Below are 11,723 nucleotides of genomic sequence, written 5' to 3'. Positions count from 1 at the left end.
CACATCGGAACTCAAAGGGGGAAAAAAAATAGTGATCAGAATCTTACTCTTTTGGCGATCTACGGTGTGAGCCCACTGTAGGCCTACCCCTCCATCTCGTCCTCGGTTGGTAGGTTGGTAGTGCCAGGCAGAGCGATAGCGGGCAATATGGATGTTAGTGGGAAAAAAAGGAAGGGTGGCGCTGAAAGAGCCAGGGATCAAAAGAAAGCAGCCCTTCAGGCAGATGCCTGGCTGACGCGTCCACAATCTCGATGAGATGGTGGTCTGGGAACTAGGTGTGCATTTTCTCGTATTTGAGGCATGGTTTACGAATGCCTAGAGCAGTTTATTGGGCGCTACGAATGTCTATCAAATGACGTCAGGTTCTCCCTATGCTGCTTTGCGCGCGATTCAATACATGCCCAGTAATATTGTTGTAATGTTTTAAATACTTGAACACAGTTTTTCTAGAGAAGATAATTGCTTTGTATATGTGATTATCGTCCATCGACTCTTTTGGGCTTTCACATGCGCGAGCGTACAACTAACCGGTGAGTTACATGCTGTTTATAAAGTTGTTTTGTAACGTCCCCATGCCAGTAATGTGAGAACCATGCATATGGTTTTGATGGTAAGGCTTGTGACTTTATTGTCGGATGGTTTATAAAGTGGTGTGACGTTTCTGCAGTGTGCAAGTTGTTGTTTTACGTGGGAGGGTTAGTGCTTGCCCCTTAGCCACCACGTATTAGCCTCGCATGACAGGCTGAGCAAACAGCGCGATCTCCACACAGGGAGCGCCGATTTGCACCTGTCTTTGTCCTACTATCAGTATTTGACAACCTCTAGCAATGGAAATGCGCTTCAAATGCCCCAGAGTTCCCCTTTAAGTAACAAGGCTGAAAGAAATGACACATGTCTAAAAAGTAATGTGACCTACGGTCAATAGATCATAATTTTGATAAGCCTATAATAACAGTATTTTGGGAGAACTTTTCATAATGCTTCTCATAGTGTTAAAAATGTTTCTCCTGGTGCACATTGATCGTTTAAGGCAGTGATTCCCAACAAGGGGTCGGGGTACGTATACCACCAGAGGTAGGCAAGCACACTGCAGGGGGTATGTGGAAAAATTAACAAATGTGTGCAGCATAGTCACATAGAGCATGAGTGAAGGTGTACTCATGGTATGACAAAAAGGCTTAAGGGGTACGCACGTCAAAAGCAGTTGGGAAACAGTGGTTTAAGGGACCAAAAAAAAAAAACACGCTTTCACAGCGCACTTCATTTTTTCCCCTTCAATACCTGGTGGTGGCCTGGTCTTGGTTAAAAATGCCCGGCCTGAAATATTTCCCCAGTCCAGCCCTGGTTCCAACACGGTGGAATTCCACCCTCGAGATGATCAAGCGCGTGAGCCGCAACAGAGACGCACTGCACACAACGCTATCTCAACAGCAGCACCATCTGGCCCTCCCAACTGCTGAATATGAGAAGTTGGCGAAGCCAGAGAAACTGCTGGAGCCATGCATGTGAATAAGCTGGGTTAGTGACTGGTAGAAGAAGGAAAAGTAGCGCTTGGACTGATTAACGAAAAGCTACTGATGTAAACCTTGTAGGCTTACCGTACTAATTTCCATGTTTAACTGAATAACCCGTTTAACACAAGTACATTTTATTGAGCATGTTTTTTTTTCTTCACCAAATATCAAAGTAGAACAGCTTTGTCAAGCAATCAGTGATGGGTTTTGGAAACAGGAAATGAGCACCTGGTTTAATGCACCCCCTGTATTAAGAAACCCTATCTCAAAGACTGATTTTTAGTCATTACTTGGGTAGCACGCATATTCTGAATGAGCCATTTTAATCTAGATTAATTTCAAGATTTCAGTGAGATTAATCTAGATTAAAAAAATTAATCTATGCCCACCACTAATTTTTATATATATATATATATATATATATATATATATATATATATAGCGAAAGTTCTCACAGTGATAAAGATGGTGGAGGTCGTGATCTTTAGGGTGGACTGTCTCTGGAATGTGTTTGGTGTGGAGCTGCTCTCCTCCCCTTTGAGTCGAAGTACAAAAACACCTCCAGGTATTCCAGTAAAATCCGCCTGGTAAATGCCTCTTCCCACTGACTGAATAGGAAAAGAAAGATATTCTAGAACTGTCACGTCATTAAACAACAACAACCAATTTCAATTACAAGATTTTGCCAAAATAAAATTCTATGCCTGCAAATATATGAAAGTATGTTGTCATTTTCCGTTTTTGGAAACCAGAAATATATTAGATAAAATTTCTTAAAAGCACACACACTGTGTCTCACTACCTTATTTTCTGGTGATTTAGCTGGCCAGCTATTTTTTTCCTCACCTTGTATTTTATTATCTAAGCTTAAAGGGATAGTTTGCCTCTTTTGACATGAAGTTGTATGACATCCCATATTAGCAATATCATTTATGAACATTGACTTACCCCCCGCTGCGTCCTGTGAACTCGGCTCACAGGACGCAGCGGGGGTAAGAAAATGTTCATAAAAAAATGTGTCGTCTCTACGTGGCTCTGTGATGGACTGGCCACCTGTCCAGGGTGTAACCCGCTTCTCGCCCAATAACAGCTGGGATAGGCTACAGCCGCCGCCGCCACCCCCCGCGAACCTAAATTGGATTAAGCGGGTATAGAACACGGATGAATGGATGGATGGTTTTCCGAGTTTGACTCGCGAAGGCGGAGCATGATGCAGGCTTTGGCTCAACTTTCAGCCAATAATATGCCTGAAACCGTTTAGGTGTTTGCCTGGGCATTTAAAGTTGAAGTTTTAATTCGAGTGTTAAGAGTTTGATAAAATAAAGAAAACTCAATTTCACTATTCTTTTGTCTTAACACACATTTGTTCAGAGGGTTCTGAAAACACTACACCTTGTTAAGTTATAAAGGTAAAGACATGAAATAAACAACATACTCTGACTAAAATGATACGGATTACGGTTGTAGACCTTGAATACCCCTCAAATTCAGATGGATATGAATGAAAAACTGAACAATGTTATCTTCCTGCGTTTAATAATGGAGCACAAAAAGAAACAACAGCGAACATCGGTCGACAGTTACTTCATGTTTTAGGGGAATGGGGAATGGATGAATGGAGTTTCCATGTTGCTTTGCAGGTTGTGCAATAATTGCCTTTAATTGTCTTCTAAAATGCTTTAACTTGGTGTTAGTTCAGTATAGCAATCATTGTTGTTCTGTTCTTGTTCCTTTTAGTTAGATTGCTATGCAGGATAGCAACATGAGTCGTATCCATTTTCATCACTTCCCCATTCTAAAACTGTTTGATGCACTGGTGTTTATATCATTTCTGCCATCAAAGGAGTGCCTTTCCTCAGAAGGCACTTATCCGAATATATTCCTGTAAGTTTCTACCTGAGATCGCCACAATATAAATGTCTGGTTACTGAATTAATTAAGGTTTAACTACTCAGTGCTACAGATCCTATGTGGCAATGTGGCTCCATAGAAAAGATAATAATTTTCCTAAATGAAGATTTCTTTCTCATTATATCAAGTACAGTCGTGAGAAAGGAATCAAAATGCAGCTTGTGATATCACTGAAATCCTTAAAGAACCTGTACAAAGATAGAAAACGCATTTGATATATTTTCAAAAATCCAGCTGAAAGTGAATTTGAAGAAAATAGTTGGTGGAGGTGTGGTAGGTCTGTTTCTGTCTTGCTAGAGAAAAGAAGATGGGTGTCACCTTTGTTTTACATGTCAAGATAAGGAGGAAGAAACATTTGGTTTTGATTCTCCCCTGACTGTCATATAAAGGGTTCCTTTGTTTGTTCAGGGAAAGCTTCTCTGGTTGACATTAGGGCGTTAAGGATTTCCACATAAGTTATGGGACAGCTCTGGTGGGAGAGAGTCCCCCAACAGCGGTGTCTGTCTCTTCCTGGTGTGGAAATCCCCATCTGTGTCTTTGAACCAACCTTACCCAAAGATTGAGTTTACAATGTCTTTACATCCACACTTGAGTTCGCTACACATATCACAAGAATTTTGTCACACACGGAAGGGACTTTCCTACCTGCCAAGTTTTTGAGAGGTTGGTCTGGTCTGATTAACACATTGTATGGAGCATTGTTTCCAAGCTCTATCCAGTTACTGTGGCTGTAAAAGTCCTAAGTAAATAAGAAAAAAAACAACTTAAGACGAAAAAGCTGACTTAACAATTATGTTTTCCTAACCCCACTCCAATCTCACCTGTAGAGTGTGAAAGACCTGTCCTAAAGCCCTTCTTGCACTTTATACAAGAACTACAGAACCAAAATTACAACTTTCCAACCTGCAACTAATCTTTTTGGCAGTCAATGGGCCTCATGCAAGAACATTTTCGTATTTTTATTCTAAATTTCTCTCACTTTTTTCGTAAGGAGGTTTCGTACGAACACGCCACGTCAGATTCAACAAGCGCTCTTAACTTCGGAAAAAGTGTGTAAACGACCTGCGTAAATGATGAATCCCACTCGTGCGTATCTAAGTGCACGTGCATGAGGATAGTAGATTTGCATACTCCACGCCCAAAATGGTACCATATTAGGAGCTGTGCTTCCTCGCTCTTGTGCCAGTAAGTGTTGAGTCATGAAAACTGCCTCAAGGCACAAAAAGAACAACTTTAGGGGCTCTGAGATTGAAGTTCTGCTTTCAGAGATCCAAAAAGGAAAATCTGTCATTTCTAGCGGTGTCAGCAGTGTATTACGGGACCTGCTAAAGCGAAGAAATGGGAAGCAATTACGAGTGCTGTTAATACCATGTCACCTGTCGTTCGTAATGTCACCGAAATAAAAAAATAAATGGTTGGATATGAAAATGGCTTAAAAAAAAACAAAACGTCTCGCCATGGGCAGGCGCTCGATAACTGCAACTAAAGCCATGCAATCAGTTGTTGCCTCATCATGATGGCACTTTGATTCGGTGGTCCATGAGGGGGGTCTCCTGGCACCACACCTTCTGGTCTGCCTGTGCTGGTTCAGGTTGTAGGAGACTATCGTTCATGGCAATATTGCCTTCTCTGGGCTATAGAGCAGTTTGCCCCCCGCTGTATCCAGACACACCCACCTGGCCTTCTGCTCAGTGCGCTCCACAAAGGCACGGGTGCTTTGATGCATATATGTGTCTCGTGCTCCAATTATGATTGGCAGTCCAGCCACGGCATGAAAGTCCCTCTTAATTTGTACTTGTTGGACAGCGGTGTATGGGAATTTTATGTACCATGGGTGATAAACTGATGAGAGCTTTGATGACCAAGGGGAGCGCACGACTCACAGAGGACTGGGACACACCCGGTCAGTCCCCAATCTCCCTCTGAAAGGTTCCAGTGGCCAAAAATCCAAGGGTGGTGAGGACCTGGACGTGTGGTGGAATTGGGTTTGATCGGCGTGTTTTTCTCTGGAGATGTGGCTCTAGCAAGCTGCATATTTGCAGCAGCACAGTCCTTGGGAATCTTAATCGCGATGTCAGCCATTCGTCTGTCTCCGCAAGGATATCTACACGGTCTCTTCCAAGAGCCTGACGCACTAAGGCATCCAAAAGTAGCAAGATAGCCACTGGTTACGCTTCCCATTGAACTTGTTATATACAGAGTCAAATTAACCTTCAATTAGTGTATAATTTAAGTCAAACAGAATAATGTCAGCATCATTATGGGGTATAATGTATATATATATGTTTTTTTTCTTCAAAGTAATTAAATACACAATCCATTAGTCAAGCGAACTTGATTTGAATAACAGCGGCCTATTTTACGAAACTCGTAAATTCTGTTCGTACCTGAAAGAAAACGTAAAATACGAAAAGATTGGTGAATGCGCAAATTCTCTTAAAGTCACTCGTACGGACGATTTAAGAACAAATCTGTGCGTACGAACGGTTCTTGCATGAGGCCCATTGTTTTTATTTGCTATGATTAGAATGATTTGCAACTGTTCACATCCCATTTATTTGTGCTTTATACAGTGTCCTAATCGTTTGTGGAGCAAGATTTTACACATGCAGTATATGATAAAATGATATATTATCTATTTCATTTTTCCCTCCATGATGTCTACCTGCTGTGATGACTTCCCGGCCTTTCAGAAAGGTCTCACTGTAAAAATGGTGCTCCTCGCTTTGTTGAAAATCAAAATCCACTTTTGCATTGAATCTTTGCATCAGCGCAATGGAATTCTGGAACAGGAGAGATGAGGAAGCATTTCCAGAAGAACAAGCCCGTTGCACTGCATCAGCTGACAAACTGTTGTCAATCTGGAGTAAAAAAAAAAAATGAAAAAAAATAAGCAGGTGCACGTTGGAAGTAAACACGATTCACTCTCGTTACTTCACTTCAGTTCACTTGCTCTTGGAATTTTTTTTAAAATTTTATGTATAATTGATTTACCTATTTATATTTTCCAGCTTTCAAAATATTCAAGCTATTTTCAACCAGAAAAATGAATACTTAATGCATCGCCCTTCCCTGTTTCAGAGTGAATTTTCAACTCACATTCAGGCTGAAGTTTCGGCCCTCAGATGCAGCAATGTCTCGGCAGATCTCAGCTGTCTTTCGGAGGACTGCCATTTGTGTAATGTCAAGGTGAGAAGTGGAATTTACAGCAAAAGAGTTGAGCGACTGAAAGCTGTCGGTGAGATTCAGCAAGGACATGATCACCTCTACCACCAAGAGTTTTTCTGTCTGTCTGGCAGTCATGATGGAGGAAGTTGATTTTGGATTTAGCTACAAAACCTGTCAAAACCTTTGTTAAACTCTCCATTTGCCCATCTGTGTTCTGCTCTTCACATTCCCTCTCTCTCTGTTTTCATATGTCATGTGTCATAAACTAAACAACAATAAACAGTTGAATGTAGTCGAGCAAAACAAACTGGATCCAAAGTAGGTGTTACCGGGCAAAAAGGAAAAACACCTGATGAAATAGAAGAAAGCAAAATCAGTACAACATGCAGAAAGGGATGAAATGCTGTTTGCTTAGATTTTAAATCTAACAGTGAAATAAAGTGTTGGAGCTACATGACATTCTGAGAAAATTCCAAAATTCCAATTTGTTTGACTTGATGTTAATGTGTTAAGGATAACATAGACCATCTCTCCCTCCTGCTCTCCCCAACCTACATCTCCCTCAGACGCAGAGTCAGGCCCATCATAAAGACTGTGACATCCTGGCCTGACAATGCACTCACCAAACTCGAAGACTGCTTCTCACAGACAGACTGGGACCTATTTGAGCATCAGGACATGGAGACACACACAGGAACGGTCCTGGACTATATCCAGTTCTGTATCACGAATGTGACTGTGGAGAAAAACATCCGGGTTTTCCCTAACAAGAAACCCTGGATGACCAATCAGGTCCGCACACTCCTCAGGGCCCGTGATGCCGCCTTCAGGTCAGGGGATAAAGCACTGTACAGTGCTGCAAGAGCTGACCTGAGACGAGGAGTGAAAAGGGCAAAAACAGACCACAGGATGCAGATAGTCCCATCTGTCCAGCAACAACTTACGGGAGGTGTGGCAGGGAATACACGATATCACCAACTACAGAGGTCGAGATGCATCTACAGCAGACCTGAGTGCACCACTGGCAGAGGAGCTAAACAGCTTCTTTGCCCGGTTTGGATCATCCCAGCAGCACTCATCTGTTCCTGCCCTGCCCCCACCTTCACCTCCACCCGGCTCCTGCATCACTCCACTCACTGTCCAGGAGCACAATGTCAGAAGTGTGCTCCTGGCTGTGAACCCCAGGAAAGCTGCTGGCCCAGATGGAGTTCCTGGAAAGGTTCTCCGAGCGTGTGCCAACCAACTCGCCCCCACCTTCACCAGGATTTTCAACCTCTCCCTGGCCCAGGCAGTCATCCCATCCTGTCTGAAAACATCAACAATAATTCCGGTGCCGAAGAAGTCTCCCATCACTAGCCTGAACGATTACCGTCCGGTGGCCCTCACTCCGGTAATCATGAAGTGCTTCAAGAGACTGGTCCTTCAGCACATCACGGACTACCTCCCCCCAGACCTCAACCCCCATCAGTTCGCATACCGGGCGAACAGATCCACAGAGGATTCCATCGCCGTAGCTCTCCACTCTGCACTAAACCACCTGGAGCAGCAGCAGAAATATGTTTGGATGCTCTTTGTGGATTACAGTTCTGCCTTCAATACTATAATCCCAGACAGACTCACCACAAAACTGGAAACCCTTGGTCTCCCCCCTTTCACTTGTGCCTGGATCAATAACTTTTTGTCTGACCGACCCCAGACTGTACGACTGGGGCCCCACCTCTCATCCACCCGCACGCTGAGCATTGGCTCCCCACAGGGCTGTGTGCTGAGCCCCCTCCTCTACTGCCTCTACACCCACGACTGCAGACCGGCCCACAAGGACAACCTTATCGTTAAGTTTGCTGACGATACTACGGTGGTCGGTCTCATCTCCAGGGGTGATGAGGCTGCTTACAGGGAGGAGGTCCTGTATCAATTTAGGAAGCATTTCAGGTTTACGTCAGCGTCTATTGGAGCTCCTTTATTGAGGAATCACTGATTTCGACCCACGTTTACAGACTCAACCTTTTGTACATGGCACAATAAAGGCCTGAAATGTTTTAAAGACCTCTATAAAGATTGTATTTTTCGCAGTTTTACAGATCTTTCAGGAGAATTTCATCTCTCACCCTCTCATCTTTTTCGATACTTTCAGATTAGACACTGCGCTAAAGTTTTATTTCCAGGCTTTCCCTCCTCTCCACCGAGCCTACTGTGGGAAGAGCTTTTAAGCCACAAACCACATCAAAAGTCACTCATTTCTAAAATTTATAACGAACTCTTGTCTTTTGATAGCTCATCAGTTACTAAAGTTAAAACTGCTTGGGAACAAGAACTGGGTCTGAATTTGGAGGATGTCTGGTGGGACGCCGCTCTTCAAAATATCTACAAAAGCTCACCTTGTGCCCGTCTCACACTTATACAATTCAAGGTACTATTCAGAGTTCATCTTTCCAAAACTCGACTGTCACAATTTTATCCTAATATCGCCGACAACTGTGACAAATGTCAAGCTTCACCCTGCAATCTAACACATATGTTCTACTCTTGTTCATTACTTTCTCGCTTCTGGCAGAACTATTTTCATACCATGTCAAAAATACTTTTGACAATCATAAAGGTTTCTCCCCATGTCGCTATATTTGAGCTCCCGAAAGACCACAACCGGTTTACTTCCAAGCAGCTAGATATCATAGCCTTCACTTCATTAATAGCTAGACGCCATCTTCTTCTTCACTGGAAGTCAACTAAAGCTCCCTCCAGCTCTCAGTGGCTCAACGATATTATGTCTTTTCTAAAGCTAGAGAAGATCAGATATTCAGTGAAAGGTAACTCTGACAAATTCTACAACAAGTGGCATCCTTTTTCAACTTGTTTTCATTCTCTTCAATCTCTACCCCCTGATTGATGGACCCCCACTCACTCTCTCCTTCTCTTTCCTCTCTTTTTCCTTTTCTGTCTTTTGTCCTCCTTTTTATTTATACTGAGCAGCTTACACACATGTACATATTACACTTAATATATTTATTCAATTGCTATATAGAGATGCCCCCCACAATTGTGTATTGTTCTGTAATTGTTGTAAAAAAAAAAAAAAAAAAAAAAAAAAACACTAGAGGAGGTAGACTGTATGCTTTTTTTTTTTTTTTAAAGATGCACATTATTTTGACTGTATCAATGTTTGCTCAAACTGACAGTGGTGATACAATTCTCAATGTAAATCTGACAATTGATTTATATTCCAATGTGCCTTACCTCCCAATAAAAATATTAAACAAAAAAAAAACATAGACAAAGTAGTTATTTTTGTGTCAAATATTAATTAATTGATAGATTTTTATTTTCGAACATGTATAAAAAAGAAAATGTATGTAACTATTTGTACATACAAAAGAAAGAAAAAGAGAAATTAAAAAAAAAAAAAATCATCATCATATCATAATGTAATCAGAATTGTTCATTCTAACTAAGCGATCGCTCAACAACATGTGGGTCGGGTTCACACAAGGACGGACATAGTTATTTCTGTGGGGGTCAATACTGAAATTTTGGGCAGTTTGGCTTCCAAACAGGAATTATGTTGATAATGTCAATCTTTTGCCATCCATATATTCTAGAATAATTCAATTATCTTGATATCTGATTCTTCTTGTACAATTGTGTAATCACTCAATTAGCAATTTCCCAATGACTCTTTTTTGGCTCAAAATGATTTTGGATCAACAACATCTCATCAGCTCCTAAGCTATTCAGGTTAATGAAAATATATGTTTAGCCTGCTATGAAAGACACTGACTTGTCAAACATATTTAAGATATATACAAACATACAATACCAATTAAACAGTTTTTATGGAATCAATATAGCAAAACAACTAAAATGGTCACAAATGTTACAATATGTAACGCCACTATTCTTATGTCTTACCTGTGTGTTCTGCTCTTTCACAATCCAGTATTATTCACCTGTTGGAACCTTTCAAGTGTTACTGTTTATAGTTTAGAGCAAAATGACTGAAACTCTGTCCAACGGGATTTTTAATGCAATGAAAAGCGCATCACTTGAGCGTGTATTTTAAGACACAGTCTGTGTGACTATCCTTTATCACATCCTTTGAATTTCTTGAGAAGCCATATCATAAATTCCATCAAGTAAGTCTCACGCAAACTGCTTTCATACAGGTCAGTGTGTGAACATGAGTGTGCTTTTTTAAAACATTAATAACACATTAAAACAAATATGAAGTTTACGTATGTTTAGTTAGCATGGGGAGTAAATCAGTATATCCTGTTAGTTCTGAATTTACCCATAGATTTTATAATAATCATTTCTGATTGTGAAGGGTGTTATGCAAGCATAAAAAGTAATGTATCTGCCCAGGTAGTTATCTTTGACTTCATGCACACACTGAACCTATCTGTTAGTGGTATACATGAAGACAAAGCATGAAGCATCATATTCCTCTCCTAAATTAGGGATGATGTGTCAGATTGCGGGGTGGCAGGACACGGATGCGGACTCCAGAGGTATAAAGCAAACTGGGTTTATTCACAAACAAGATAAACAAAAGGCACGGCTGAGCCGGATGACAAAGCTAAGCTGTGGGACAAAACATGAATAAAACTGTGATTGTGCCATGCCATGCCATGCCACACCTAAGCTAAGTGCATTCATGTCAAGTCTTTTGTTTGGCATGAAGGGTGAAAAACAGAGAAAGGATTTCACCAACTGAAAGGGGAAACCTGGAAACTAGATACTGAACTGAGAATGATTGGTGAATGAGTGAAACTAATGACCAGAACACTGGGACTGAGGAAAAAGCAATGGCAAAACTTAACTAAACATGGACTTAAAAACTAAGACATGACCAACACATGATAAAACAAAACTAAATAAATGTGGAAAACCCCATGAACGTGTCATTCTGTTGTTATAGAAGGATCTCTTCCTATGGTGCTTCCGACTCTTTTCCTTGGGAAAATAATTGAATCGATAAATAAGATTCATTCTTTCACACCCAAACATGCAAATGCACACCCTCCCCTGACTTACACAAACAGCACAAACAAACATTCATCTTCAGCAGCCTAACATTGAGGATTTGGATCAGAATCAGACACTGCTGCCAGAATAGTCTTCAAAGTTTAGTTA

General features: G+C 41.3%; 1 long non-coding RNA gene across 1 annotated transcript; it reads right to left on the bottom strand.

The window, feature by feature from the left end:
• Window positions 1–1,969: 1,969 nt before the first annotated feature.
• Window positions 1,970–11,122, bottom strand: LOC142378903 (uncharacterized). Its single transcript, XR_012769632.1, has 4 exons — window positions 6,525–11,122; window positions 6,091–6,286; window positions 4,071–4,164; window positions 1,970–2,122 (listed from the first exon to the last, which is right to left on the bottom strand). It is a non-coding gene; the product is annotated as an uncharacterized LOC142378903 (long non-coding RNA).
• Window positions 11,123–11,723: the final 601 nt, after the last annotated feature.

Source organism: Odontesthes bonariensis, chromosome 4 (genome assembly GCF_027942865.1).
Source record: "Odontesthes bonariensis isolate fOdoBon6 chromosome 4, fOdoBon6.hap1, whole genome shotgun sequence".
In the NCBI taxonomy this organism is placed as follows: domain Eukaryota; kingdom Metazoa; phylum Chordata; class Actinopteri; order Atheriniformes; family Atherinopsidae; genus Odontesthes; species Odontesthes bonariensis.
The sequence above is the reverse complement of the archived record's forward strand: the minus strand, read 5'-3'. Positions and strand labels throughout refer to the sequence as shown.